This window comes from Lissotriton vulgaris, chromosome 4_1 (genome assembly GCF_964263255.1).
Source record: "Lissotriton vulgaris chromosome 4_1, aLisVul1.2, whole genome shotgun sequence".
Taxonomy (NCBI): Eukaryota; Metazoa; Chordata; class Amphibia; order Caudata; family Salamandridae; genus Lissotriton; species Lissotriton vulgaris.
The window spans coordinates 745,673,365-745,700,969 of NC_141691.1; positions in this window are offsets into that span (position 1 = coordinate 745,673,365).

Below are 27,605 nucleotides of genomic sequence, written 5' to 3' on the forward strand. Positions count from 1 at the left end.
TGTTGGTGTTGGCAACAAATACAATAGTGAACACTATTAAGACGGAAACCGAAAACACCAGCATTACACAGACAACAAGGGAGCAATATGGTGGTAGCCGGAGCAAGTACAGAGGTCACCCAATGAGCAAACACAAGTGTCCGTGAGTTGCGGTGCACTGAGGTTGGGGCTCTAGAGCTGAGCACGCTCATGTGAAGAAAATGTCTAGGAGTGGGTCCCTTCGGGATATTCCTGATGCAGCTGCTGTGGGGTGTGTCACATGTGCATCATCTTTCTCATCATCCTCCCAGGTCTTCCACACTGCCTGAGGTGACATTGCTGCATGAGCTCGCCACAGCACATAAACAAAACAGAAATGGACGATGACTCGTGGTGCACTGAGTTAGTAGCACCTGGAGTGCTGAGCAGGGTATTAGGCAGATGATGACATCCATGACAGGTGTGAGCAACTCCGTTAGTCTGCCAGTATGACCGATTTGACACTGGCAGTTGCAGGTTGGAGGTGGTCCTGGCGGTGGTGGCGTGTGCCTCCTGCGGTGATGCGATGTTCGGGCTGGTCAAGACTCGATTTCATGTGTGAGCCCTTATGTACTGCAGTTGAGGCCGAAGGCAGCGGACAGCGCAGGGCCACAGACGCATGGTGTTGATGACTCAAGGCCATCGTCTCAGAGGCCATCCAATATCTCAGAAGACAGGGTCCCAGACATTAGCTGCACAGAGTTAGCGGCCCCGGATGCACAGCGGCCGGCGCAGGCACCCCACCAAGGGACGGTGCCTTGTGGTGCACTGAGGCAGGGCCATGCTGACTGAGCGGGTCCTCATCGATGTCCAAGGGGAATGTGGCGGAGGGCTGCAGGGGACAGTGGAGGGTGTCCTCCAGGGCATGATGCAGAGGGCATAAGCCGTCCGGAAGCAGCAAATGGAAGAGTAGAATGCTACAGCCTTTTTTCACCACCATTTCGGTATCAGCTACATGTGGATGAAGACAACCCCCAGTCCATAGACTCAGACGCCACAGAAGTTCTACCAGAGAGTGTTCATGAATGTCAGGGAACAGACTTAGTGGCGCCGGGGCTGAGAGGGGATGCAGTCTGCGATGATGCCGGTACAGTGATAGGAACTCAGCCATTGCTAAATCAAGACTCAGTCCCAAATGTGTGACCTGCTTGACCACAGTGTAGGCCAGAGGCAGCGGTCTGCAGGGCCCCACAGCCATGTGTCGTTGGCTCGCGGTGCACAGAGTTAGCGACACCAGGGCTGTTGTCGGTAGTGTTTGATCACCTCCGTAACGATGATCCTTTTTTCCTCCAGACTGAACGCATCATCCTCTTACACCTCTCCTTGCATGCAATGATATGTACTCTGCCATTTCAAAATCAATACTCAGTTCAACATGTGTGTCCTACCCGAGCACTGTGTGGCCCGAGGGCAGTAGTCCGCGTGCTCCCACCGACATGTGTTGTTGGAATGCTATACACATACTTGGTGGCACCACATCAAAGGGAGTATAGTGACTTCAACTCAGCCATAAACATTGTCCTCCACCATAGTGTAATCAAGACTCAGTTCCAAATTTGTGACCTACTAGTCCGCTGTGTATGCCAGTAGAGTACGTCAACGAGAAAGGAGTACTGCGGGCCTGTGTCGCAGAGGCCGTGATGGTCTGAGGAGGCTGCCAGAGTTGCGGCCCTCGGTCTTGGAGCTTGCACCGGCACGTGATGGGCCCTCTTTGACACACGCCGGTGTCGGCAGGTGAGCAGTGAGGCCTGAGTGCGCAGGGGCGGACAAGACTTGTTCAGAGACCAATGTCCCGGGGTGCAGCAGTCGCACAGGATTGCAGGCAACACAACTCACGGCGACGGCCTCATCAAGGGGTGAGAGGCGCCGCCCTGGCAGACACATTGGACATTCCGGAAGAGGACCATGCCCAGAGTTATGTGCCTTTTATTCACACCCCTACGCTGGTCTGGCATACGCCGGGACAGCCAACTCCACTCACGCCTACGGGGGGGGGGGACATAACAAGCTACATTTCCACGATCTTCTCCACTGGCTGGGGTGACATGGTTGCGTCCACTGTCCACTACACAACAAAAACTAGCGGTGTATGTCAACATGGATATGTGTTTGATCTGCATACTGCAGTCTGACCATCACACCCAAGCCACACTTGGCATTGTGTATATTCTCATTCATCGGCCACTTGCCTCCTTCGCATATGCCTCGTCACTTGCCTCCTTCGCATATGCCTGGTCCCCACCTCTCCCCACAGTCTACTATTGTGTGGCTGAGGTGCCATGCCATTGATGGCTTATGTGCATGGCTGGCCCAGGTTCCCACAGGGAATTGTGCTGTTGTGTCTGGTGGGTGGGCATATTTTTTGGCATGTGTTATATGAGTTGGTAACATGTGCATTCCGAGTGGTGTGCGTTGCATGATTGTGGAGTTGAGGTGTGTAGTGTGTTCACTTGGTTCTTGCCAACGAGCATTGCTGTTCTGTAGCTGCCATCCTGGTAGCACTAGTTGATGATGGACTGTTGGCAGATGTAGGAATCATGCACACTGCCTGGGTGGTTGGCGTCGACGTTGGTGGAGATTCCCAGGTGGTCCACTAATGCCTGCACATTGATGGAATACATGTGCTTTTTGTTGCTGTTATTGTGTGCAGTGTTGCCAGGGGGCACAAGTAGGACATGTGTGCAGTCAAGTGCCCCCTCACACTTGCGGGAAGCCAGCTTTGCTGTAGATGCCTTTATTGGACTCCAGCTGTTCCTGCACAGTGTGGGGGAGATATAGATAGTGGGGTACCAAGCTGATGATGTCACCCACGACTGTTGTGTGGAACTTGTATTGGGCTGTCTGTGAAACTCCTCCGACTCTGGCGGTTGTTGGATGGAGGGTACCAGTGGCTCACACGTGCAACATGATCAGCTGCTTTGTCTGAGGTGGGATGTTGGTTGTCTGCTGTGTTGGTACCGTCAACTTGTGGGCAATGGTGGTCAGGATGCGGAGGATGGTTGTCCCTTTCAGCCTGTAGTGGGCAATGGCATTCTCTGGTGTTGGGTCTTTGAGGTTGGTGTGTTGTCTGAGGGTCGCTTTCTTTGTCTGTGCTGCCTCAGTGTTGGTCGGGGGGGGAGGTGGGAGTCCGGGGGGCTGGGGTGTGGTCCTGGGGGGGTGGCGGTGGGTGTTGATGCCCTCTTGGGCGTCCGGCCTGCATGATAAGTGGCTCCATGGCATCTGTTGTTCTTCATGTGTGGTTCTGGCCTTGGCTCCCTTTTCTGGTGCAGGCTGTGGCCCGACTTTACAACAGGTAAGAGCAGGTGTTAATATCATGCAGCTAATATGCATTATCACCTGTTTTGGGTTCTCAGCCCCGATCTGGCTGGTCGTTGAGAATGTTGCAGAGTGGTGTTGTTGCATCTTTTCGCATCTTTTTACTCTGCATCTCATTGGCAATAGTTGCGGGGATCATCTGTGGTGATGTTTTTTGCGGCTGCTATTGCAGGTAAACTGGTGATATGGGCTGTTAGCACCAGCTTGTGAATTGTAAGATAAGTTTATTGCGACTTTGGCTGTGATAAAGTGCCGATAACTCGGCGATAGCTCCTTGAGAATATGCCCCTAGGTAGGATGGGTAGCCTACTGCAGGGTGGGTGAAGGCTGGGTCTCTGCCATAGCCTAGACAGATAACCCTTCATAGTCTAACTGACCAATTTATTTGTCTGATAGATATTATCACATGTCCACAATTTGTTTCTTGGCAGCATTCCTAGCAAACTGCCTTTTCAGAAAAGTGGAACTCAGAAAAGAAATGCAGACAATTGCCTTGAATGTTTGAAGATGTGTTCCTATAGATATATTAACTATAAATGCACCCTACTTAGCATGTCCTCGGAGTCTGGCTTTCATCCCTCCCCCATCTCTTTTTTGCTTTTGTTTCTGGGATAATGTGTGAGGAGTGGCCCCAATGACGTCCAGGCTGATGTGGGTAAGGCTGCATGAAGCTCATTCTACAGTCAGCGCACGACTCAAAGAGTTACTCTTGCTGCATAAGATGTACACTAAAGGGAGAGGAAGGTGGGGGTTTATAGGGGAAGGGGAGGAGGTGCAGGTGCTAAAGTCGGAGTGGACATTCCAAAACTTGGAGCGCTTGTATTAGTGCTTAGAAACGGTGTAACTGAGTGAAAATAGCAGTTGGCAAGTTACCTAAATGGAATAGTGCTCTAAATCGAATAATAATTGTTGATGTTTTTGTTGAAGAAAACGTACCAGCCATCAAATGCGTTTCACTTTTTGGGGCCTGTTGATGGCTATGATTGACTAGCCAAGACAGTTGTGACAGGCACGGAGTATTACACAATAAACTATACATTTTACAGTGGGATGTGATAGTGGCATGTGTTGCAGATGCATGTGCGTACAACAAGCAAACATTACAGACACATCTCAAAGTTGAGCGACCTGTTAGGCTGAAAATCATGTACATTTGAGTAGTCAGGATGCTTAATTTTTTTGTCAAACTGGCCCAAACCATCCATGAGAGAAGCTGCGGCAGGTACATGGTGATATGTGGTGACTGTGATCCTAGGACTTCCACTCTGTTTCTGCTAGACTGGAATTCACTGGATCTTTTGTGAACTCTGCTGGTCTTTCTGGTGTGACAGAACCTCACCACTGCTGCTCTGCTTCCACTTTCCTCCACTGTGCTGGTCTCCTTGGGCACGCGGCTATCTTGCTGGCCAATGACTCTCCGTGCCTTCCTTGTACCTTGTTTGATGCCTCTTGGGGCATCCAATCTCAGCTGCCCAAACTACTTGTCTTAGCTTCTGGGTGCCCTTGTTGGTCCAGGCCTCTCTATCCCATAGTACTGCGAGCTGGATTCAAAAGCAAGCCCTATGGTCAAGCATATATTGGTCTTCAGTCCCCACCTTTGTTCCTCCTTAGTTTTTCCCCTCATCAGTGCCCCTGGACTCTGTTGCCTTTTCTGTAGCACTTTTCCAAGCCGTGAGAGGACTTGGAGTGTTCTCTAATACGCCATATGGACTGCTTCTCCTCACGGAAATAACCAGCATGCCTCTTGCCTTTTTCTCCCTTTCTTGACCTGTTGCATTGTGGCTACTCTCATCTTCTGGCCTACAGGGACCTAACCCCTGTAAGAGTCCTTTGTGCAGCCTTGGTAGGCTGACCTCGGTGACTCTCATATGGATGATCCCTTGCCTGCTCTCATCTCACCTGTTCTATGATGCCCACAGTGCCCATATAACGAGGCAGGTAGCTTCAGCTGTTTCCTGCTTCAGTAAATCCATTTAGAATTGCCACAGGCACAGTGCTGTGGAGCTGGTGGAAGGAGATGCATTCCGACGGACGCTTACAATGATCCTTTGTGGTACCAGGAGTGGGTTTCAAAAAGAGAGGTTACCCCACTGTCGCCAGGGACCAGGGCACAAACGACAACAAGTCAAAAGGAAATCCCTGGGGTGTGTTAGTTAGCCCGTGATATCTATGCCCGTACAGTTACACCATAGCACTTGAATTACAAGTTGCTATAGATCACTGTCAGAAGGGAAAAGATTTGTATAATGATTCCCACAAAGAAAAATATTTGTTAACAATCTATTTTTTTTATTAAAATAAAGCAATAGTTTACAATAAAAGTACACACATTTAAAATTTCAAAGGAACTTTCCCTGAAAAGTAAAAATTAATCAGCACAATATCAATGAACAATATGAAACTATAAAGCATAAAAATACATTACATTGCACATCATAAACACAAGGATTTTGTTATTAAAGACAATACATGGAATAAAGAAACAAGAAAAAAAAGAAAAAAGACCCCTTTAAAACGGTGGTACTTAGATGTTTTTACCACTATTGATTTCTAGATCCACTAGCTAAAAATGACATATACACTATAACACACATGTGACAATAATACATGTGCATCCGGTGTGTTTGAGCTAGAAGTGGATTCTCTCGTGAAAAAATGCGTCGACGCGTTTCGGTGCTTTGCACTTGATAATGTGGCACCTTCCTCAGGACTTCTTAGTAGGGGTTTTCCGTACAAGAAAGAATTCACTTTCCCTAAACATAGGCGACAAGATCCTTTAAAGGTTGGTACTGGGGGCCAATAGCGTCGTTCCAGAATATTCACTCAGAGGTCACTGGTTGTTTTGGCCTCTGTGTTTCCTTTAAGGCTCCTATTGGTGGTGTTCTTTTATCTTCAAATTAGTCTGATCTTTTTCCTTTCTCCTCTTATTTTAAAACATGGTATCTGCAATGGTTTTAAAACTTGCTTCAAACGGGCATATATTAGGGGCCTCGCCGGAACTGGATATGTTCTCTAAGCTTGTGGCGCCGCGTTTCTGCCTCGTTCGATTCTGCACTCACATTCTGCACATATTAGGAGAAAGGAAAAAGAACCTTTAAAGGATCTTGTCGCCTATGTTTAGGGAAAGTGAATTCTTTCTTGTACGGAAAACCCCTACTAAGAAGTCCTGAGGAAGGTGCCACATTATCAAGTACAAAGCACCGAAACGCGTCGACGCATTTTTTCACGAGAGAATCCACTTCTAGCTCAAACACACCGGATGCACATGTATTATTGTCACATGTGTGTTATAGTGTATATGTCATTTTTAGCTAGTGGATCTAGAAATCAATAGTGGTAAAAACATCTAAGTACCACCGTTTTAAAGGGGTCTTTTTTCTTTTTTTTCTTGTTTCTTTATTCCATGTATTGTCTTTAATAACAAAATCCTTGTGTTTATGATGTGCAATGTAATGTATTTTTATGCTTTATAGTTTCATATTGTTCATTGATATTGTGCTGATTAATTTTTACTTTTCAGGGAAAGTTCCTTTGAAATTTTAAATGTGTGTACTTTTATTGTAAACTATTGCTTTATTTTAATAAAAAAAATAGATTGTTAACAAATATTTTTCTTTGTGGGAATCATTATACAAATCTTTTCCCTTCTGACAGTGATCTATAGCAACTTGTAATTCAAGTGCTATGGTGTAACTGTACGGGCATAGATATCACGGGCTAACTAACACACCCCAGGGATTTCCTTTTGACTTGGTACCAGGAGTGGGTGCCAGAAATTGTGGTGCTGAGGGTGTGGTGGTAAATGTAAATAAAAAAATTTAAATTGATACTTGTATAGCGCACTACTCACCCGCAAGGGTCTCAAGGCGCTTGTACGAATACTGCTGTGAAAACCATCCTGGCTTTCCCTGTGAGGCGTCCACTCCTGGGCACCCCCAAGGTGGAGGCCAGGCATCCTTAGCGTTGTGGGGGCCATTGTGGAGATTAAGCAAGCTATTGCCCAGAGTTGCAGAGTGGGACTCCATGATTGGAATAGGCACCGAGACGAGAATTATCAGGTCCGTGGAATTTTTGAGCCCAAGACCCGCCGAGGCCCGGGCTAGACCTCTGCATCAGGGTCTGCCGCTCTAACCATTGAGCCACACTTCTCCACGTTGTGGAGGAATCCCTGTGATGTTTCTGTCCTAGATGTGAGGTTCAGATCTGGGGCTGATTGCACATCACGGGGATTGGTCTCCAAGGTTGGGTGTGTGCCACTATTGGTGGCTTTTCATCTTGAATGCAATCCAGGAGTTCTCCGAACTGAGTGTGCATTCCACCCTAGGGACTGAAAGTTGGAAACAGCAATGGATATGTAGCCTTAGTGACATTTACTGTTTAAATTCAGTACTAGGATTTTTTCTCCCAGTTACGTACGTCTTTCCAAGACTCAACATTCCTATTACTCTTCCAAGATCCGTCATGGTGCAAGGAGTTTTGGACACCTGGGTTAATAAATTATTATTATTATTATTTATTAAATAGCAAAAAAACTCACTTTTTTATGCTGTATGCTGCAGCTTGGCAGCCTCTTGTTGCCTTTTATGTGGCACCCGCAGAGTGGTGTCTTAAGACGCCCTTATGTTGCATCGGGCTGACCCTTTATGTAGTTTCTCAGTTTAGGGTCATTTGATATGAGAACTCCCAAGATTTACAAGCAGAAAGGCAGCTTGCACTCCTGACGCCGCTGCTTTTAACGTTCTAGGCATGTTAGAGGAGCTTATTTAAGCTGTACCTGTTCTGTGTGAGGGTAGTTCACACTGCTGATGCTATTGCTGCAGATATTTGATGTCTCTGTGGATGGGGGTGCACTTTGTGCTGCTTTGAGCGAGGGAACCCTGCTCTGCTGTTGCCTGTATTTCTTATGCAGCTGTTGCTTGTTTTGTGCCTATTCTGTATGTATAGATGTGAGGGGGACGGTCTCGCATTGCTGGTGCAAAAGTGACGCCTATTTTATTTGTCTGTCTGGGGCTTGCGGGGCCCCTTTTTTTAAAACTTTTTTTTTATTTGGTGCCTAACTTACATTTTTGTCTTCAGTAAACATTCAGACCATTATCCATTACATATTATCGGTCTAACATTCCGTTACTGTAAGACTTGTTCATTATGAGTATGTGAGTTCTTTTACAGTCAGAATCATTCTATGTTTTACAGTTCATTCACTGTTCTCCAATAATGACGTCCTAGCTGGTATGGCACATATGCCGCCTCTGAAGGTGTTCCACTTTCCCCACAACGGTTCCCATTGTTTGGGACACCCTCTGTGCATGTATACCGCCCTTTCGGCCACCATAGCTATATCCATGTCATTGCGCCAAACCCTTACAGTGGGAGTATTTCGTGCTCCCTATTGTCTAGCAATGTTCCTCTTAGCTATGATCATACCCAGTGTCGCCCAGGTATGTGGCTTCGCATATATTTAATAGACATCACCTAGGCTCTGGTGGCACAGGGGCCTCACTTACTCTTGTTATTGTGGACATGACTGCCTCCCAGTAGGTCACTATTTCTGGACATTCCCACAATGTATGATAGAATGCGCCTATTGCTCCGATTGTCTGTCTTTCCTATTTTGCATAGTGTCACCCTAGTGTTGTAGATCCGATGTAACACTTTAAGTTGGACTTGGTGTAATTTCCAGGAGATTGCCACCTCTCTGGGGGTTGCTAGTGCCTCTTGCCAGTTCATCTCGTCTAGTTCTCCCACCTCTTCCTGCCATTTATCCCGGAGGGATTTGTGGGGTCAGGGTGGTTATTGATGAGTTTACGATATGTTAAAGATGTGGCTTTTTTGTTCATTTGTTCCATCAGTAGTCTGTCCTCCAAGGGGAAGCCTCCAGGTGGACGGTGTCAGGTGGGATGACAGCCTCAAACGTATGCTTAATTTGATGATAACGAAAACTTTCTTTAGGCGCCATCTCGTATTGGTCTTGGAGTTCAGTGAATGGAATTACTTTCCCTTGGACAATAGACCTCCCAATGCGATATTCCTATAGTGTCCCTATGCCTGAACCCTTTGCTATTGCGTAATGTGCCTAGCATGCCGGTATCCCAGTGGGGCGTTGCCTGCGTGATCTTTTTTTTCCATTCGAGCTTTTGGAGCAACGTATGGCAAAGATGAATCGTATGTTTTGTTGGTCCTAATAAAGCCATCCTATGATTAGTGTTATGCAGGGCTCGGTTGAGCCCTTCTGTACCTCGAATACGTCTATCGAGGCGGTAGGCCAGATCAGTGTGGGGGACATGGATCCATTGATTTATTATGGTCAGTTGGGATGCCCAATAGTACGTTTGTATATTTGGAAGTGCAATGCCACCGTCATACCAGATTCTAACTCGTTTCGTCATTGCTATCCAGGCTGGTTTTCCGTTCCACTGATGTTTGGTCACTTCTGTCTCTATTGCTCGGAAGTAGGATGGGGGAACCAAGAATGGGGTATTCTGTAAAGCATAAAGAAATCGGGGGAGCGCCATCATTTTGAATAGCGCCGCTCTTCCTAGGAGTGTTAGTGGTAGGGATTGCCAATGTTTAGTGACTCTACATAATCTCTTTAGGGGTTCTAGCAGATTGAGGGCCATGAAATCCTCCGAATACGAAGTGACATGAATCCCCAAGTATTTAAAGCTGTCCTCTACTATTTTATCTGCGCATCCTTTAGGTAGCCTCGGCGGCGGATTCTGCGGACCGTACAGTGTTGATTTGCTCCAATTGATCGTATACCCTGAGTGTTTCCCATAAGCATCACATATATTCAGGATTCTATGCAATGAATGTTAGGGGGAGCCCATATATACCAGGATGTCATCTGCATATAGGGATATGCGGTACTCGCAGCTCTCTGTCCAAGGGAGCCAGCAAATTATAATATCCTGCCTTACCCATGGTGCAAGGGGTTCCAACACTAGGGCAAAAAGCAGCGGTGATAGTGGACAGCCTTGCCTTGTGCCTCGTCCTAGCAGAAATTCTTTGAATACATGCCCATTCGCCACTACGTGTGCCAGGTGTTTCGTATATAATATGAGCAGAACTTAGATCTGAATCCCAGCCTTGCAAGAACTGCAAATCGGAAAAGCCATTTAATTGTATCAAAAGCCATACAGGCGTCAAGAGATAGTATTATGGCCTCTTCTTGTATCGTGTATTTGCATCCTAGCACATTGTGGAGACGCCATAGATTTAGGGCTATGTTTCTGCCTGGCATGAACCCTAACTGGTCTGGGTGTATCAGTTTAGTTAGGTGAGGTGTCAGTCTATTTGCCAGCGCTATGGCCAGGATCTTGGCTTCGGCGTCAATTAGGGAGATGAGTCTGTAAGAGGCACATTCTCGGGCTGGCTTCCCCGGTTTGTGTATGGCCACTACCATTGCTATCCTCTGGTCTTTAGGGGGCTCTCCCCTTTCTAAGCTTGCGCTGTAAATTTTCAGTAGGTGTGGGGTGATTATGGTTGCTCTTCTTTTATATAATTCGATAGGGATACCATTTGGCCCCAGAGCTTTCCCTGACTGTATGTTTCCTATCCCTATCGTTAACTCTTTGGCAGTGAGTTCTGAATCCAGTAGCATTGTATACTCTTCTGTGAGTCTAGGGAACTGGATATCTCGGAGACACACCTCCGCTTCACCCTGCTGTACTATGGTTGCCAGGGTATACACCTTGGCGTAGTGAAACGCCAGTGTGTCTGCTATGGGGGTCTGCTACTACTTCGCCCATGGTGCGTTGGAGTTCTGCCACCCAGAGACTTACACGCCTCCATTTATCAAGCCATGCCAGTAGCTTGCCGGCTTTATCTCTTACTTTGTGTATGGTGTGGAGCATGGCTGTCAGTCGGGTTTTTGCGACTTCCCCCAAATATTCCTTATATTCTTGTTTTTGTAGCTGAAGTTGGTGCGTGTTTATGTCTGAACGGTCATGGGAATGTAATGTTTCTAATGCGCTTAGTTCCTGCTCAAGTGTCAATATTGTTTTGGCCTTTTTTCTTCTATGATTAGAGCAATGGCCTGTCCACATAGAACTGTCTTGTATGCCTCCCACAAAGTGAGGGGTGAGGAGACTGAGGGTACATTTTCGTTGAAATAGTGTTTTGTGGCCATGGCTACACCTTTCCAGATTTTGAGGTTTTTAAGGTAGCCTTGGTGTATTGGAAATATACGACGTTGACGGATGTGTTTCATGTATATTTAACAAATATTGGGGAGTTATCCGAAATTCCCTGTGCTAAGTGTGTCATGTCTGCATACCTCCCCAAACTGTCCGCTGGCGTCAGTATATAATCTATTCTAGAGAGACCGTTGTGTGACCCTGAGTGATATGTATATTGCAGTGTTTGCGGGAAATGTAAACTCCAGACGTCCACTAAGCATATTGTTTCAAGAAAGTCTGTTAGCATGGAGTGAGCATGCTGCCGTGGGGGCGTTTGGTCAAAGTTGTCATTGAGGGTCACATTGAAGTCGCCCCCCAAGATGATTTCTCCATCTGGAAGTCGGAGTAGAAGTGCACTAAGCGCCAGAAATGCTAGCGAGTGAAGTACTGCGGGGAATATACACTGTCACAATGTTGATAGACCGCCCCTCCCATTGGCAGGTGATGTCCGCGAAGCAGTTTTGCTCGTCTGTGTACCTGCATTTGATGATGAGTGGGGACTGTTTCTTAATCAAGATCCCCACACCTCGTGAACCAGATGTAAATTCAGAATGTACTATCAGTTTAAAGTCCCATCTCTCGAGGGCCTTACATGTGGATCCAACAAGGTGGGTCTCCTGCAGGAGTATCACTGCTGGTGCCCTACGCTTAAGATATTGTAATACCAATCCTCTCTTTACTTTATCTCTGAGGCCATTCACGTTTCAGGAAACTAGTGGTAAGTGCTGAGTATGTGTGGGCGGGGGAACAACAAGGTCAGGGTGTGTGGCTATGTGTGTCATTGGAGTTGTCTGTGTCTGCGTGAGGGCAACTTTTCAACATAAAAGCCAAACTATTTGCATGGTCAATTTTCCTTATTTCTATGTGGTACCAGATCTCGCATCCTGTTTCTGCAGATTCTGAATATGCTCCGTCTTGTATGATGTCTACTGGTCTCCCTGGTCTGGCAGTTCGTGCTCCTATGGGTTATTACTTACACTTTCACATGTCTTTGCGTCCCCTAGCTTAGTCCATTAATCTGGCATTAGTGACAAGACACTGGGTTGGTCTAATTTTTTTAAAGGAAGGCTTAATTGATAAGGAAATAAGTACAGATGAAAATGGCAATAACATGACCATCAATAAAATAGAATTAGGAAAAGTCAAACTACTATAAGAAGAAATAAATGCATCTAGGACCTAAATAACACCCTATGATTAGTAATATACTTACCATTTCATCATACCCTCTTTACTCAATTGAACTTACCTAAATTAGCATGCTTAATAAAAGGGGGACAAGAAAAGAGAAACGAAAAGCATATGTGAGAAGACTGAGAAAGAAAAAGAAAAAGAGAGGGCCTATGCATATACATGTTAGCTCAATTAGCTGGAGTAATAACCATTCCAAAATAAAGGCATCTTGCTAACAAGATGCAAACAATTAAGATAAATTCTCATAATCTTGGGCGAAGGGAGCCTCTGTCAACGGCTATGGGGGGACACTTGACATACACTTTGCACTATATCTCGGTTTTCCCTTTCTACACTCCTTCCCACCATTGACTCTCTTGGTCCTTTACCTTGCACTGTGGTCCTCTCTGTTTACCCTGTTTTTCCCTACTCTAACGCCCAGTCCTTTTGGCCTTCCCCTAACAGGTGAACTGAAGGTATTCCTGCTGCTGATGGGACCAATACTCCTAATCTTGATGGGTCCTAACTCCACAGTGGGCACAATATATTGCTGCCAACTGCTCTTTCCTCCCAATACCATGTTTCCCATAATCTCCCTCTACCTCAATGACCTCCCTCCCTTGTTCGCCGGTGTTTTCTCTGCTTCTGCAACTTAATTTTGGGAAGAAACACAGCCCACACCGCAGACTACCTACCCCACTCTTTAAACCCTCCCTACCAGAACAATTGTTGGTTCTCCTAACCGAATACAAATAGTTTTCTGAGCACATTTGCAAACAGTCAAGGCCAATTCCTCTGTTTTTGGAAGTGGCGGATCTGGGGAAGTTGTGTTTAGCTTGGGCAAATTATGTATATACTCAGGAGAAATTCTTTCTATTCTGTCTCATTGAGAGGAACTCTTCTGGAATGCTGTTCTAGTACTCGTGGCTTCATCATGAGTTATGTTCCCAGCACTAGAGATGTACTTTGGGGGATGTTTTCACTTCAAGCGTCCACTTCTAGCAGGTTATCCCTGGATCGGATGGGTGACAGGTCTATGTGCTTGACTGTTGTATTGAGCTTGAAGGGTGGCATCTGGTTTGCTGGTCCTGCTCTTGGTTCACCCTCTGGTTCACCTCTGCTGGGCTATATGGGTGGTATCTAGTATGCTGGGTTCAGTTCTGGGAGCCACACCCTGGGATGTTTTTCTTCAATAAGTGTTCCTTAATAAGGCCCTTGTAGTTTGTGGTGCTTTTCCTAACTTCCATCCCGATGCTGCTCTCCCCTAACTTCACTTTACATCCCTTACTTGATGCAGCCTAATAAGCATTGGGAATTTCCCTGGAAGCTTCTATGGTGTTTCATAGTTCTGTTGCAATCTGTGGCTGTATTTGCGGCTCCGAGGAGTTCCTGGCACCACAAACAGTGAGCTATGTGAAAGCCAGATCCATTCTAGTTCAGCACAACCATTGAGGCTGACTGGCTGTCACCATCTAAGGTCCATCATCTGGTCTTTGCTTGTGTGAAATGGCTAGTGAAGTATTAATTGTCATATACATTTCTACTTTAGCCAACTTAAGAGGTGACTGAGGAATGGTAGAAAAAATGCTGCTTTAGGTGACTTTCATTTCAACTCACTAAAAGAGTTTGACTGCATGAAGTGCTGTGACAGTCCTTGATTGTTTGCAGATAGAGTCAGTGTTTGAGTGCTTGATTTGTAAAAATAATAACTGCTTCGGGCCAAAGTTTTGCTCAGCAGTACACAACCAGGACTATCACAGATCAGTGCTGAGGGTTCCACCTCATGCCTCTTTTTATCCACCTCCTGATGCACCCTCCCCCTTTATTTCACTCTAAGGCAGATTCCTGCTTTCTACCTTTGTCACCGTTTTTTCTGTCTTTCTCCTACATTCCCACTTGTGTGTTTTTCTCCCTCTTGCTCTGAGCCAAAGTCTGATGAGGAAAAATAAGTGCTGTCCCCTTAAATAAGTGCCGGTGGGCTCCACCTGCAACCATCGTTCAAATTAAGCTCTGGTTAGAGCTATGTTTCAATTCCCCGCTTGTGAGCTGTGATTTTCAATCTCTCATATCTTGACTACAAGAGGCTCCAACTGCGGGTTCATTAGTTAGGTGGAGGAACTCTACATGGCACCAAGATATGGAAAACACTATGGCATACCACCTGACTCTTCAATTGTGGTTAGCTGCAAGCAGTGTGCATGAATAGGAAGATCCATCCAATGCACATGCAAGTCTTTGAAATGTTGAGGAGGGCCTCATGATTCGCCATAAAGTCCTGAGACATCTGGAATAGCAAAGCTAGCTTGTTTCTGACAATCTGGATTTTAGCCCCTTCAATTTCATTTTTTGACTCAGAAGCGGGACATGCTGGGGCTGGTCTGGATGAGTTTGACGGCAGTTCAGTTGAATGTTCAATTTGCAGTTGCACCATGGCTCGATTGAGAAGGTGTCATAGTTAATTGTGTGAGGTCAGGACGGGGGATCATCAGTTACAGTGATGAGCAGGCCATTGGGCTGGTGCAGGTAAGGTGCAGTGAATCAAGGCTGGATCAGGATTTTAGGGATTAAAGTGGCTGAACAATAGTAGCGGAGTAACACTAGTATTATACAGGACAGAGTGATAGTGCATTTTTGAATAGTCATTTTTAGCATCTGAATACAGTAAGAAAAGGAGGGAGGAGGAGAGGCAGTGTTGATGGAGGGAAGAAGGTTAAAGGATAAAAAAGTAGAAGTCTCGATGATAGGGAATATTTGATATATACTCCCGTAGATAGGATATATCCTTGGTATAACCAACCCAAAAACTAATATTCATCAGTGGAAACAGCAGATGTAACATATTGGAAAGCAAAACACGTATCTCAAGAACAACTGCCAAAGGGCTGGCCAGAGAGAGATATAATGCTGTCCGCCTGTGGTCGTCACATATAAAAGACCAGTAAAGATCCCAGTGGATGGAGCAAAGAGAAGACGGCTCTTTGAAGGTAATACAAGAAAAGCCATCTTTGTTTTGGGCTTATGCCTGCATAGAAGAAAGATGACACTCCCACATAACACCTCATTCTGAAAGTACATCTCAGTGTGTTAAAGGCCCAGGCTTTAGGATTAATTGTTGGGACTGTACCCTGGTCCTGTCGTGTGAATACTATATCATTTGTGCCATCATTACACAGTGAGGTTCTGTTCTGAGATATCTTCCCTTGGCACACAAACACACATACACAGACAGGCATCCACTGGAAGACACACACACACTCTCCCTCTCCTGTGTATACATGTATTAGTCTGCAGTACACCTCCCGCCAGTCTCTCCGCGTGACCACCATCAATTCTATAAAGAAAGAGTCGTGGTTGCTTCTAATTAGTACCTGGATACACAGAGGTCTCGGCTCTGTCTAGAATAAATGAACTGCGAGGCATTCTTTTTGTCTAAATCGATCTTGGTGGTTACAAGAGGCAGCAGACAAGACAGACATGGCCGGGAAGTGAGTGCCATCTTCGAAACCAAGAGGAAGAGGAAGCTTCGACCACAGCCAGGCTGTCACTGTGAAAATGCTTCTCATGCATTTGTGTCAGACCGTTTGACGCTTGGGAGTTGGCATCCTTTGAAGGTAGCCCATGTCTACCAGAGATGTTTCTAGTTTTTTGTTTCCCCTTTCGGGTGAGCACATCTGGTCTAATTTTGCTCTGTTCTATATATGGAGGCATCGTTTAAGGAAAATGGCTGCTCCAGGTTCACCTCTGCAAATTATAAAATGCCCCAATTAGAAAGGAACAGAGGGCATTGAGCAGTATGGAAAAGTATATATTGATAGCTCAGCACAATCGAAAAGATGGGGTTTGGGTATATGTGTAGGTGATTAAAGTCCAAAACGTTTTATGTCAGTTCCATTGAATGGACATTTTCTGTTATTAACTCAGATTGGGTAATATTTTTGCCATTGATATTTAGGACACAATATCAATGTCAGACAATGTTCTCACAACCATCTTCCTGTACTACCGCCAAAACAATAAAGACAGACAACTACAATCAATTCAACAAAATATGTATGCCATAAAGACCATCTGCCACATGCATCAACAGAAGGAATTGCGATTCCTTATAGCGATTTTTAACCACATGGCTGCTAGGCGTTTTCCCGTCCTGCGCTGAAAAACCAAAATGATCATTAATCATGACGAGCTGGCCTTGTCATCCGCGCACGGCAGGTAAGCGCCATGACGAGCCCAGCTCGTCATTAGCTTCGAAGGGGTTAAGGAATCGCTATTTAGGAATCGCAAAAGCCTATGCATGTAGGAATCGCTATAAAAATGGCGATTTCTACACATTCCTTAATTGCTATTCGCAAATTGCTAGTCGCAATTAAGGAATGCTGTCCCATTCATTCCTATGGGCCTCCAGGCCCATTGGAATGAATTGGAGATTGCATGAGCAATTTGAGAGTACCAGTAGGTACTCGCAAATTGCTCATGCAATTTCAAGGGTACAAGGGTGTCAGAATGACACCCTGTTGCACCCCTGAAATTAATCTGTGCACATATGTTGCACGCACACATGCCCTAAGGGCATGTGTGTGCGCAACATGAAACTTTGAAAAATGCACAAAAGTGAATTTTTCAAAGTTTTTGCAAATTACCATAAAGTTCAACTTCATGGTAATTTGCTACTCCTATTAGCGAAATCGCTATTTTTTTTACTTTAATGCATTGCATTTAAGGAATCTCAATTTGGGATTCCTTAAATGCAATCTCATTTTAAGAAATCGCAATTTAGAGATTCCTTAAATTGCGATTTTTGCATTTGGGATGATGCATCCCAAATGCAAAAATACCGGCCGCAAAGGGGAAGATTCTGAGAATCTGCCCGTTTGCGATCGGTTTTTCCTTTGATGCATGTGCCTGCATGTGAGGAATAGCAATAACTTGGCATGGACGGAGATAGGGCTGCAGATGATGTACCGTGGTTAAGAACGGAATAAGGACTGTGCTAAAGCGGACAGCAGAATCTTAGCAGGTGGTTAAAAAAGTAGTGTCAATACAGCGTGGAAGCCCAGGCTTATATTTTATGCGTCTCTCCTGTTGACACTCAAGGTTTATGTTTGGGTTTGCAAGTAACTGTAGGCTTGTCAATTTCTTGCCACTGCTTTTTAGAAACATACGGCCACATGCATCAAAGTCCGGTTTTGCGATTCCTAATTTGCGATTTTTAGGGAATCGCAAATAAGGAATCGCAAAACGGGATGCATGATTGAAAGTGCATAATATTTGCGATTCGGTAAAAATCGCTATTTTTACTGAATCGCAAATATTATGCGAATTCCAATTTGCGATTTCGCAATTCCCATTGATTCCTATGGGCCAAAAGGCCCATAGGAATCAATGGAAATTGCGAATTCGCAAATTAGAATTCGCAAAATGTTGATGCATTCCATGGGTGCAGGGGGGGGTCCAAAGGACCCCCCCTGCACCCCTGAAATGTATTTTGAAGTGCATGTTACAAACACACATGTCCTAAGGACGTGTGTCTGTAACATGACAGTGTTTTGAAATGCAAATTAGAGCATTTTAACACATTTTTGCAAATTACCACGAGGTTCAACCTCGTGGTAATTTGCACCCCCTAATTGCGAATTCGCAATTTTAAAATTAATCATGCATTGCTTTTAAGGAATCGCAAATTTGCGATTCCTTAAAAGCAATCGCATTTTTGGAATTCGCTAAAAATAGCGATTTTACCAAAAATGCTTGATGCATCCCAAAAACCTATTTAGGAATCGCAAACGGCCGAATTTTGCGATTCGCACCGTTTGCACCTCCTAAATAGGTTGATGCATGTGGCCCTATGATCTGAAGTGTGACATGTAAAATAAATAATGATTGAATTATGAGTTGTTGGGAGTGTTTGTCATCTTACTCCTTCATATTTTGGGATTAATATTAGTTTTTCATTGTAAACGCAGCCTAATGATTTCAAAAGAACTCATAATGCGAATGCATACATGCGTACTTATATATTGGAGCTTTTGGTGAACCCTGTTCATCCATTGATCGGTTCTAATGTAACTAACATTTTGCTTCCACCTACCATAACGTAAACTGTGACCAAGTGGGTCAGTCCATCCATTGGTGGCCTTGCACTGTGAGTAACAGCATTTTTGTCTGATTACATATTTTCTATGTCTGGTAAATATGTTTTGCATAATGCATATGTTTGCAAATATTAAAGTAATTTAAAAAATGCATGCTTGCCAAAGCCAGACCTATTGGCTTTTCCAGTGCTTCTTGAGCATTAACAATCATGATGCCAATGGTTCCTTAGAAAGAGAACTTTACTGGAATAAACATGCACTCATGTATTTACTTCAGGTAGCAGAATAGTCAGCTGTCATTGGCTTTGTATTTATGACAGTCCTTGGAAACAGCTTTGTGCTAGTGTTTCCGTGCTATGTTATTTTACAGGTCTTGTTGTGCTGCATTCTTCCAGTTATACAACGAGATGTCAACACGTGCGGTTGTTGTCTTGGTGTCAGCCTACGGCAGCATGTTGTAACTCCAGTTGTCCTGCATACCACCCGTTCTACGGAATGGGTTCATAAATACTGGAAAAAAAGAAATGTTACAAGGTAGACAAGAATAATTTTACACACTCAAAAGTACAGCAGAAAGAGGTGTAAGATGTTTTGCAGCTAGAAATATTACATCCCCTCTCCCTCACTGGTGTCTGCTTCTCTGTCATACCAACTCAAGTACTCCCCTATTAATGTTGTGCTTTCTGTTCATGCAAGAATGCAATTGACTAAGATGATGGCTCCCAAGGTTCCCTCTCTATCCACCCAGGACCAGCGATTGTCTGTATACAGTGAGTGGTCAAATCCAAAAGGGAACAAGCATTGGCATAGCCAATAGCTCTCACCTTTGGGATCTTATAAGTGTTGAGTCATGCAGTGCACAAGCTACGAGTTTACAAACATCAGAAAGTAGACAGAGCAACCGGTCATATTTCGTGTAACAGTGGCAGGACCCGAATAGTTCCGCCTTGCATGCCCTCTGAGCAGGATTAAGCAATTGCATCAACAGCCGAGCTGTGGTGGGTGCGGAGGGGACATGGAAGGCAGCAAATCAAGGGGTGCCGGCTAAGGCGGGAACCTGGTCCATCGAGCGGGAGGTGGCGGCTTGAACCATGCAGCTGCCCTTAGTTGAATTGATGCACAAATGCATTCACTGAGGTGATGTGTGATCTTTGGTATACATGGGAGTTCAGTGGCCATCGATTTACAATGTACTCTATTTTTACAATATCAAATTGATGTGCGTCCAAAGCATCAAGATCTACCTTACTGTTGGTGGTTCCATTAGGGATACTAATGGAACAAATGATGCTGCCTAACGATTTGGTAACAGGCATTTAAAACAAATTGCAAAATGCAACATGGCAGGTGGCTTTCTAAGTAAAGGCTTAGGTAAGAAATGAAATGGTAACAATCAACAAACATGTAATTTGTCATCGGATTCTCTGTGTGTACCATTTGACAACACATTAGACCTTACATATCAAATCTGTTTACAAAAATATTTGTGATGGGTAAAGCTTCAATCCTATTTCATTGTAAATGTTGTCAATGCAGTTTGTTTCTATGAAATTAGTCGCATGACATCCCCAGCCGCAGCCGTGCAGTTAAGAGCAGTGGGGCCAGATGGGGAGGGGGTGGATTTCGACAGGAGGGAACATTAAATAAATAATTAATTTTCCCTCGTTGTCACTGTCGAAATCCCCCCCACCCGACCCGGCCTCACCAATCTTACCTGCACAGGCCGTGGCTGGATATTCCTCTATCTGGGATTGTTCTGGCCGGCGTTTTTTTTTACTTTCTTTGTTGAACAATAAGCCTTTTCCTGGAGACCAGGCTGAGGCCGGCAGAGCTGTGCCCCACACAGGTGTCCCCAGACTGCGCTCCTGGTGGTTGTAGTGGGCACTTTATAGCACAGTTGCTAGGTTTTGGTTAAACTTCAGAAGGTGCCCTTGTGCTTTAAGATTTATTTATTTATTTATTTATTTATTTATTTATTTATATAGCGCAATATGACCCGAAGGCAGAGATTCCATTAGAAATCTCCCTAATAACCTTTACAGCCCTATTCTCTCTCACCCTGTGTATCTGTTGGAGCAGATAAAGGTCGCAGTTGGTAACGGGGCTACAAGAAGCCAGGTTGTGCTTTCATAGTCAACAACTGCAAATGGCTAGCGACTGGTTTAGAGATCGTTATCAATATAAAATCACCTGATACCGGTGTTAACTCTCCCACCATTATGCTAACTGGTTGAGTTACCTCCACCGACAAGATGACAGCGCTAATACCACCAAGGGTCGGCAGATTTTGGGTGGTTCCACAGACCTTTTCAGCTGCCTGGGTGTGAGAAAAGGTGCATCCTGCGGGGCATTAACATATAATCTGCAGCATTGCCCAGGGGAGAATCAGATAAGAGAGACAGGGACACAGGACACAGAGAGCAGTCAAGGGACAGGGTTGACCAAGGAATGATATGAGGGGGGAGGGGGGACAGGCACAGGGTAATTGTATTTTACTGTATTGTAATTGCATTTATAGAGCACCTACTACCCCTGACAAGGCGTTGAAGCACTTGGCAATGTGGCTGGATGTCACGGGGAGCAAACAACAGGGGGTGGGCAATGCGAGAACAGAGTTAGATGGATGTTCTGGGGTGTAGTAGAGTAGGATCTGCTTCTCATAGTTACCCCCACTTTCTGCTGATGTTTCACTGTTTTTCGACTTTAGTTTGGCTGTGGCCCTGCTACCCAGGACCCCAGCCTAGCTGCCTTCTCTCTAAAATGATTCCATGTACTTTAGGTACACTCCAGTTTGATTCCTGGGGTACCCTTATAACTCCATAGTATAAGGTATCCTATTTACCCAGGGCATAGGTACCCCAGAGGCCGACCAGGGACTGAAGCATGTATTATGCCACCCCTGGGCAGCCTTCCAAAATGACACAAAAGGTCTGCTACAGCAGCCTGTGTAAGGTGGTGTATGCACCCCCTACTTAGATATAGGTTCCCTACATCTACCTTATATCACTACACATATAAACCTATCAGTCACCCCTATGGCAGGCCTTATCAATCCTGAAGGCAGGGTGCTGAGTTTTGTGTGAGAGGGTGCCCATGCATGAGCAGGGCCCCTCTGCAACCTTCGGAATCTATTCTCCGGGGTTGTTCTGTGATGCAGCCAGACCATATACTCTTAAGTGCATTATAACCTTGCGGTAAATGCAAACTTTGGAATGGCTGCAAGGAAACATTTTGTGTTTGGTGTCAAACACCTTGGAATCATAACCCCCCCCCCCGCTAGTCTGGGTGGCGGCGGAATGATTCCACCCACCTAGAGGGAGAAACATGGCCACACCGGCACACCTGGTACCAGCTTAACAGAACCCTGGCATCACAAAATGGATGCTGCAGCCACAGACACAAGTCTGGTCTCCTGCTGCTGGATGATACTCCATTAGGGGAGGCCTGGACAATAGGTTTCCTGTCACAGGAAGGTGTCACCACCTCCCAGACAGGCTTTAGTGTATTGGGGCCTCGGTGGGTGCACTCCAAGAGTGCTTTGAAGTCTGCACTGGGGGCACATTTGGTGTCCCTGTGCATAGCCCAGTTCAAACCAGTTGCAGGGGCTACCAGCCTCTGCTCTGGCGTGAAACTGGACAAAGGAAATGGGTGTAGCCACCCCTCTTTCCAAATCCTCCCAGAATCCAGCTCTTTGCACCTGAAGCGCCCGACATCGGTGAGCGTTTGTCTGCCGTGCCCCTAGTCACTGGCAAGTGACCCAGACTCTGTCTCCTCTGCTTTCAGGTTCTTCAAATCTTCGATCCAGGCTTGGATCACACCGGACACTTTTCTTCTCCACGGCAGGAGGACTTTGCAGCAGATCGCCATTAAAATCAACGACGATTCCCGACACCATTAGACACCTATGCACCCAGCTTCCCTGGGTGAGGTAACTCGAGTACTCTGGTGCTCCTGTGGGTGTTGGCCCTAGAAACCCTTAAGTCTAAAGGGGTTTGCTCAAAGTCCTCTCCTAAGTGTCCTTTATCTTTAAAATTCCAACCGCGACTTTCCCCATAGAAGCTAACGGAGTTCGTGGCTGTGTTCTCACACTGCACACGTCCCCCGTGGGCCCCCTGTGTCACTACCTTGGGTGGTTCCTTGGGGTCCCGGCGATTCTACAGGCTCTAGGCCTTGTGTCCAGTCAAGTTGTGATTCTTATACCACTTTCTTAATTTATGGTTTGGTCCCCCCCTAGGGCCCAGTGTATATTGTGCTATTTACTTAAGTTCTATTGCATTTAAATGTTGTACCTTGCTCTGTAATCACATTAAGAGATTACTAGAGAGTGTTTAGTAATAAATACATATATTTTATATATATACCTTGTATGGTCCCCCTTTCATTTAGACATTCAAGAGGTTATAATCTGGTAAACCAAGTTGCTTTATACTCCTTCAAGACTCAGCCTGAAGGCTGCTCTCCATAGCTACCACTAGGATAGCTTTCAATAAATGTTATCTTTAAACCTATCATCAATAAGGGTTGTTTGGACTGGTGCAAGGTGCCCACTAGAACTAGTGGACAGCATATGCCAGGCCAACTTCTCACATGGGGGATGAGATCATGTTTGCCACTCACATGCCCAGTGTTTAAACTATACCTGGCTGACTGCTGGCTTGGGTTCATATTCAGCCTATGATTCGTGGCAAATTAGTTAAACTTCTTGTGCCTAACCAATATAAACAAGAGTTGTAGTGCACTGTTTGGACACTACTGCTGCAGATTTACATACAAGCTGTTACAAAGGTGAATGACCTGTACAAGCACCAAACGGGAGAGCTGCCTGCTCACTTGGGGATGAATACCAGTGGGCCGCGGCACAGAGTGAAACAGGAGCGTAGTCAGTGCTTTAAATGAGCAATTCGCATAAGGCCAGCTGCATGGTTCAAGTTGCCACCACCCGCTCAATGGACCAGGTTCCCGCCTTGGCCGGCACTTTTTAAGAGAAATGCAATAGTTTGAATTGGACCGTATCGGCACTTCTCAGAAAAAAGCAGGTACTCTGGTTCCATTTCAAGCACTGAGCGTAGTGAAGGAAGAAATCCACTGTTGGGAGGGCTGGTGTAATCCAAGCATGTTGATGATAGTGTAGCAGGAAGTGTGGTCATTAAAGGCATTTGTGCCTGAGTGGGTCATGGACTCTGATGCAGCTGGGGGAAAAACTAGACTGCTGAATGGAGCGCTGTGTCCGACTGCGTGATGTAGGCAAGCTCATATGAGCCATCGGCGGATGCATGTCACTGTGGCTTCATGGGGAGATGTGCGGGGTGCCTGAAAAGAAGATAGGAAGTGTTGTGTATCGAAGTTCACAGAGAAAGTGCATAAAACTGCATGAAATGCTGTCCACAAGCTGAGAATTAGCTACAGAAGAGAATACGTACACATGGGGTGCTAAATGAAGACCGCAGTCTTGACGGGTACATGCCACATAGTGAGGTGTGGGGAAACCAACATAGGGAGCACATTAACAATGGTCCGAGGCCACCAATAAACACAACAATTCTGCACCAAAACAAAGTATATGGGCTGATCGTGAGATGATCTACGTAACAGGGCCAGTCTCCAGGGCAAGACCAAAACAGCAAAAGGATGGACAAATGTAACCTATTCACCAGGGAATTTCCAAAATCACATGAAGGAACCAAACACATTCACTGTACGAGGGATCCTGTAGCGATACCTCAGAACTAATGTGCAACCTAAATTAGAGGAGTAGGGGATTACAAGCCAGGGTTCTGTATGCCAGTGACACACCTGAGGGGAAGGGGGAGGGCTGTTGTGTGTAAGGGGTCTACAATTCAGAATAAGGACACATACAAGAACTCCAAAATTGAACACCAAAGACATATGCTCAGGGAGTTGCTCAGGGAGGGGTGGAGAAGTATGAGAAGTGTAAAGATCACTATTCCAGTTTACCTAATAATGTATCAGCTGTATAATGACTTGGAGAATTATGATCCTAAACAAGGAAGCACAAGATGTATTGATGTCAACCGGTAATTTTATGTCAAACCCAGTAAGTTTGTTTAAAAAAACATCACATGCAATGGGAGTTGCTGAATCCCCATACAGTAGATACAGCATGTCGAGAGACAGGGCAGCACATGCGCCGCCTAGGCTCGACCTAAAAAGGGAAATAGGATTTGTGAGAAAAACGAGAATAACAATTGTGTATTATTTTTTTTAACACTTGTTTTTATTAGAAACAATTGTGTATTCTTAACATGAACCTTATGTGAACTCCTTATCTTTTGAAATTCTTTAATGATACGTATTAAAAATAAGACGGAAATAAAATTTGCAAATTATTAGAAGTATTCTCCCGTTTTCTAAGGTATTTCTATCTATGGGTTTCACCTGATTTTGACTAGCTTGACAGGTAACAGGAATGTTATCTTCTCAAAAAAGAACGTATTGTTACAATTTTGGAATTCTACAGCAAAGGAAAGAAACAATAATTAGACTAAATTGTTTTCTGATGGAACACCAATACACATAATTATCCCTAGACTCAAAGTATGCTTCTTTTCACCTTAAATATGCCACGGTCATTTTAATCCCAATAGCACAATAATCAGAGTTTTAGATTACATGAAAAATCAAATAATGTTCAACAAGAAATGAGCCACTTTACTGTCGCTTACAGAACCTGTTCTATACAACGTTTTTATGAATTCAGTTTAGTAATAGTTCACAAACTGTCCTATTAGAGGAAAGGCACACTATCCTTTTGAAAGAAATTGAAATAAACTCCAGAATCAGTGCAAAAGATTTTGCACAATTTCACCAAGTTCCAAATTTTTCATTGCAAAAATTACAAACTCATTCAAAGATGGCCTCAGTTGACGCGTACACAACTGTGGTGACTATCTTACACAAAAAAGCATTGGGAAGCTGAGAGACTTCACTGCTGAGATGTATTGCCTTTCCCAATGCTTGTTTATTCTGAGTATCTCCAAAAAGAGATTTCCGACTGACCGTAAGGCTCTCGGTAGAGAAAGCACTTCTAATAAGCTGTTAAAATATTCAGGTGCAAGCCCACACATACAATTCAGTTCCTGAATAGGTGCTTTATCATAATTCAAGCAAAAGGGTAAATGCCAAACGATGTAAAAGGCGCCTTGATGCCTTGAATAACATGATAGTTCTGCCCTATGTGTAACAATGTGTAAATGCTTACCTCAAAACAAAAGCCTTTTGACCAAGGTCATCTTTGACTCAAAGATGTTAGTACACTAGGTGTAAAGCTGTTTTAACTACTATAGTGTTTACTTACTTTTTGGGTTTAAGTTTCAACAGTGCAGTTGTCAAACAGACCTATTGCTTACAAAATACATAGCGTGGGCTTTGGGTTTGCCATTTTCAACCATAGGCTTTTTAGCTTTTGCCTTAAAACATTGGCAATCATTTTTTTTTTAAAATTTTTTTTTGGTGTAAGAGGTTTATTCGCACTTAATACATATGATAGTACCATACATTGGATTCGCCTACAACCATCATTGGCCGGCTGCTTGTGTGTATGCCCAAATGGGCTCGCTAGAAAAATGTACACAGCCCATTAGCCGACATCCCAAGGACCGGCGGCGTTTTACAATGTGATCATAGTAGTAGCTTTCAGTGCTACATCCATTCGTATCCATGCTAGTGTTCTTACTTTTTGGGTATAATTTTCTCCCAACTATAATTGAGTTTAACCGTCCATTAACTTAACTCATTAGTGCCTATCATTACTGAAATTTCTGTGTCACAGCATCCTCCCTCCCGATCCATACCACGTTAATTAGTGTTCACCAGTGTAACACCCTCTACATTTTGGTTCTAGTTGTTAACATTCACCTCCCGTTCTGCCTCGTGCAGCATTACATAGTCTCTGTAGTATTCCCAATAGTCCCTGGGCCTAGATCTTGCTGGGAGATCCTCCTCATAGGTGATCAGCGTGTCGTGACAGTACGCCATATCCTCCAGCCAGCTTTTAATGATCGGGCCTCTTCTACTGTTCCAGTGCAGGGACACCCTTCGTTTGGCCAGTAATAGCGCTACTGCGCAGAACTTACGCTTCCGTGCTCTCAGCTGTGGCTCGATACCTAAGAGGCAAATATTGGCTTCACATGGTAGGGAAGTACCCAACATTTCATTCAACGTTTGCATTACTTGTTCCCAGTAACCAGCCACTTTGCGACAATGCCAAGCGAGGTGCATGAAGTCCGCCCCCTCCTGTTTACACCGTTTGCACCTTGAGTCTTCCTGCAACCCATACCTGAAAAGTTTGTGAGGTGTGTAGTATACCTGATGTAGATATTTGTAATGTATGAGCCGTAAGTTTCCATTTGGTGTCAACATGTTAGTCAACATACACGCCGATGCCCATTCTTCCTCAGTGAGGGGTGTCACTAGGCCCTCACTCCATAGCAGCCGTGCTTTGTCAGTGCCTCCCCCTATCGCTCCCTGTAAGCTCGTGTATAGTTTGGACACCAGGTGTGATGCCGTGGGTGTGGTGAGTAGGAGTTGCAGGGGCGCTAGTGACGTCGGTTCCTCCGGGTGTGCTGGGTAATGTTCCTGTAGGGCCCTCTGCAGCCTATAATAGTTAAACTTGAATAGCAGGGACGGGTTACTTATGTATTGCAATGCATCTAATGGTTGGAATACCCCGTTGTGATACAGGTCACCCATTTTGTCTATACCCGCCCATTTCAACAAATTCATGCCTGCCTGCTCGTGTGTAACAGAAATATGTGGGTGGTGGGCCAGCGGGAGTGCCGGAGCGTACAGCGGCAGAGCGTTAGCCGCCTTG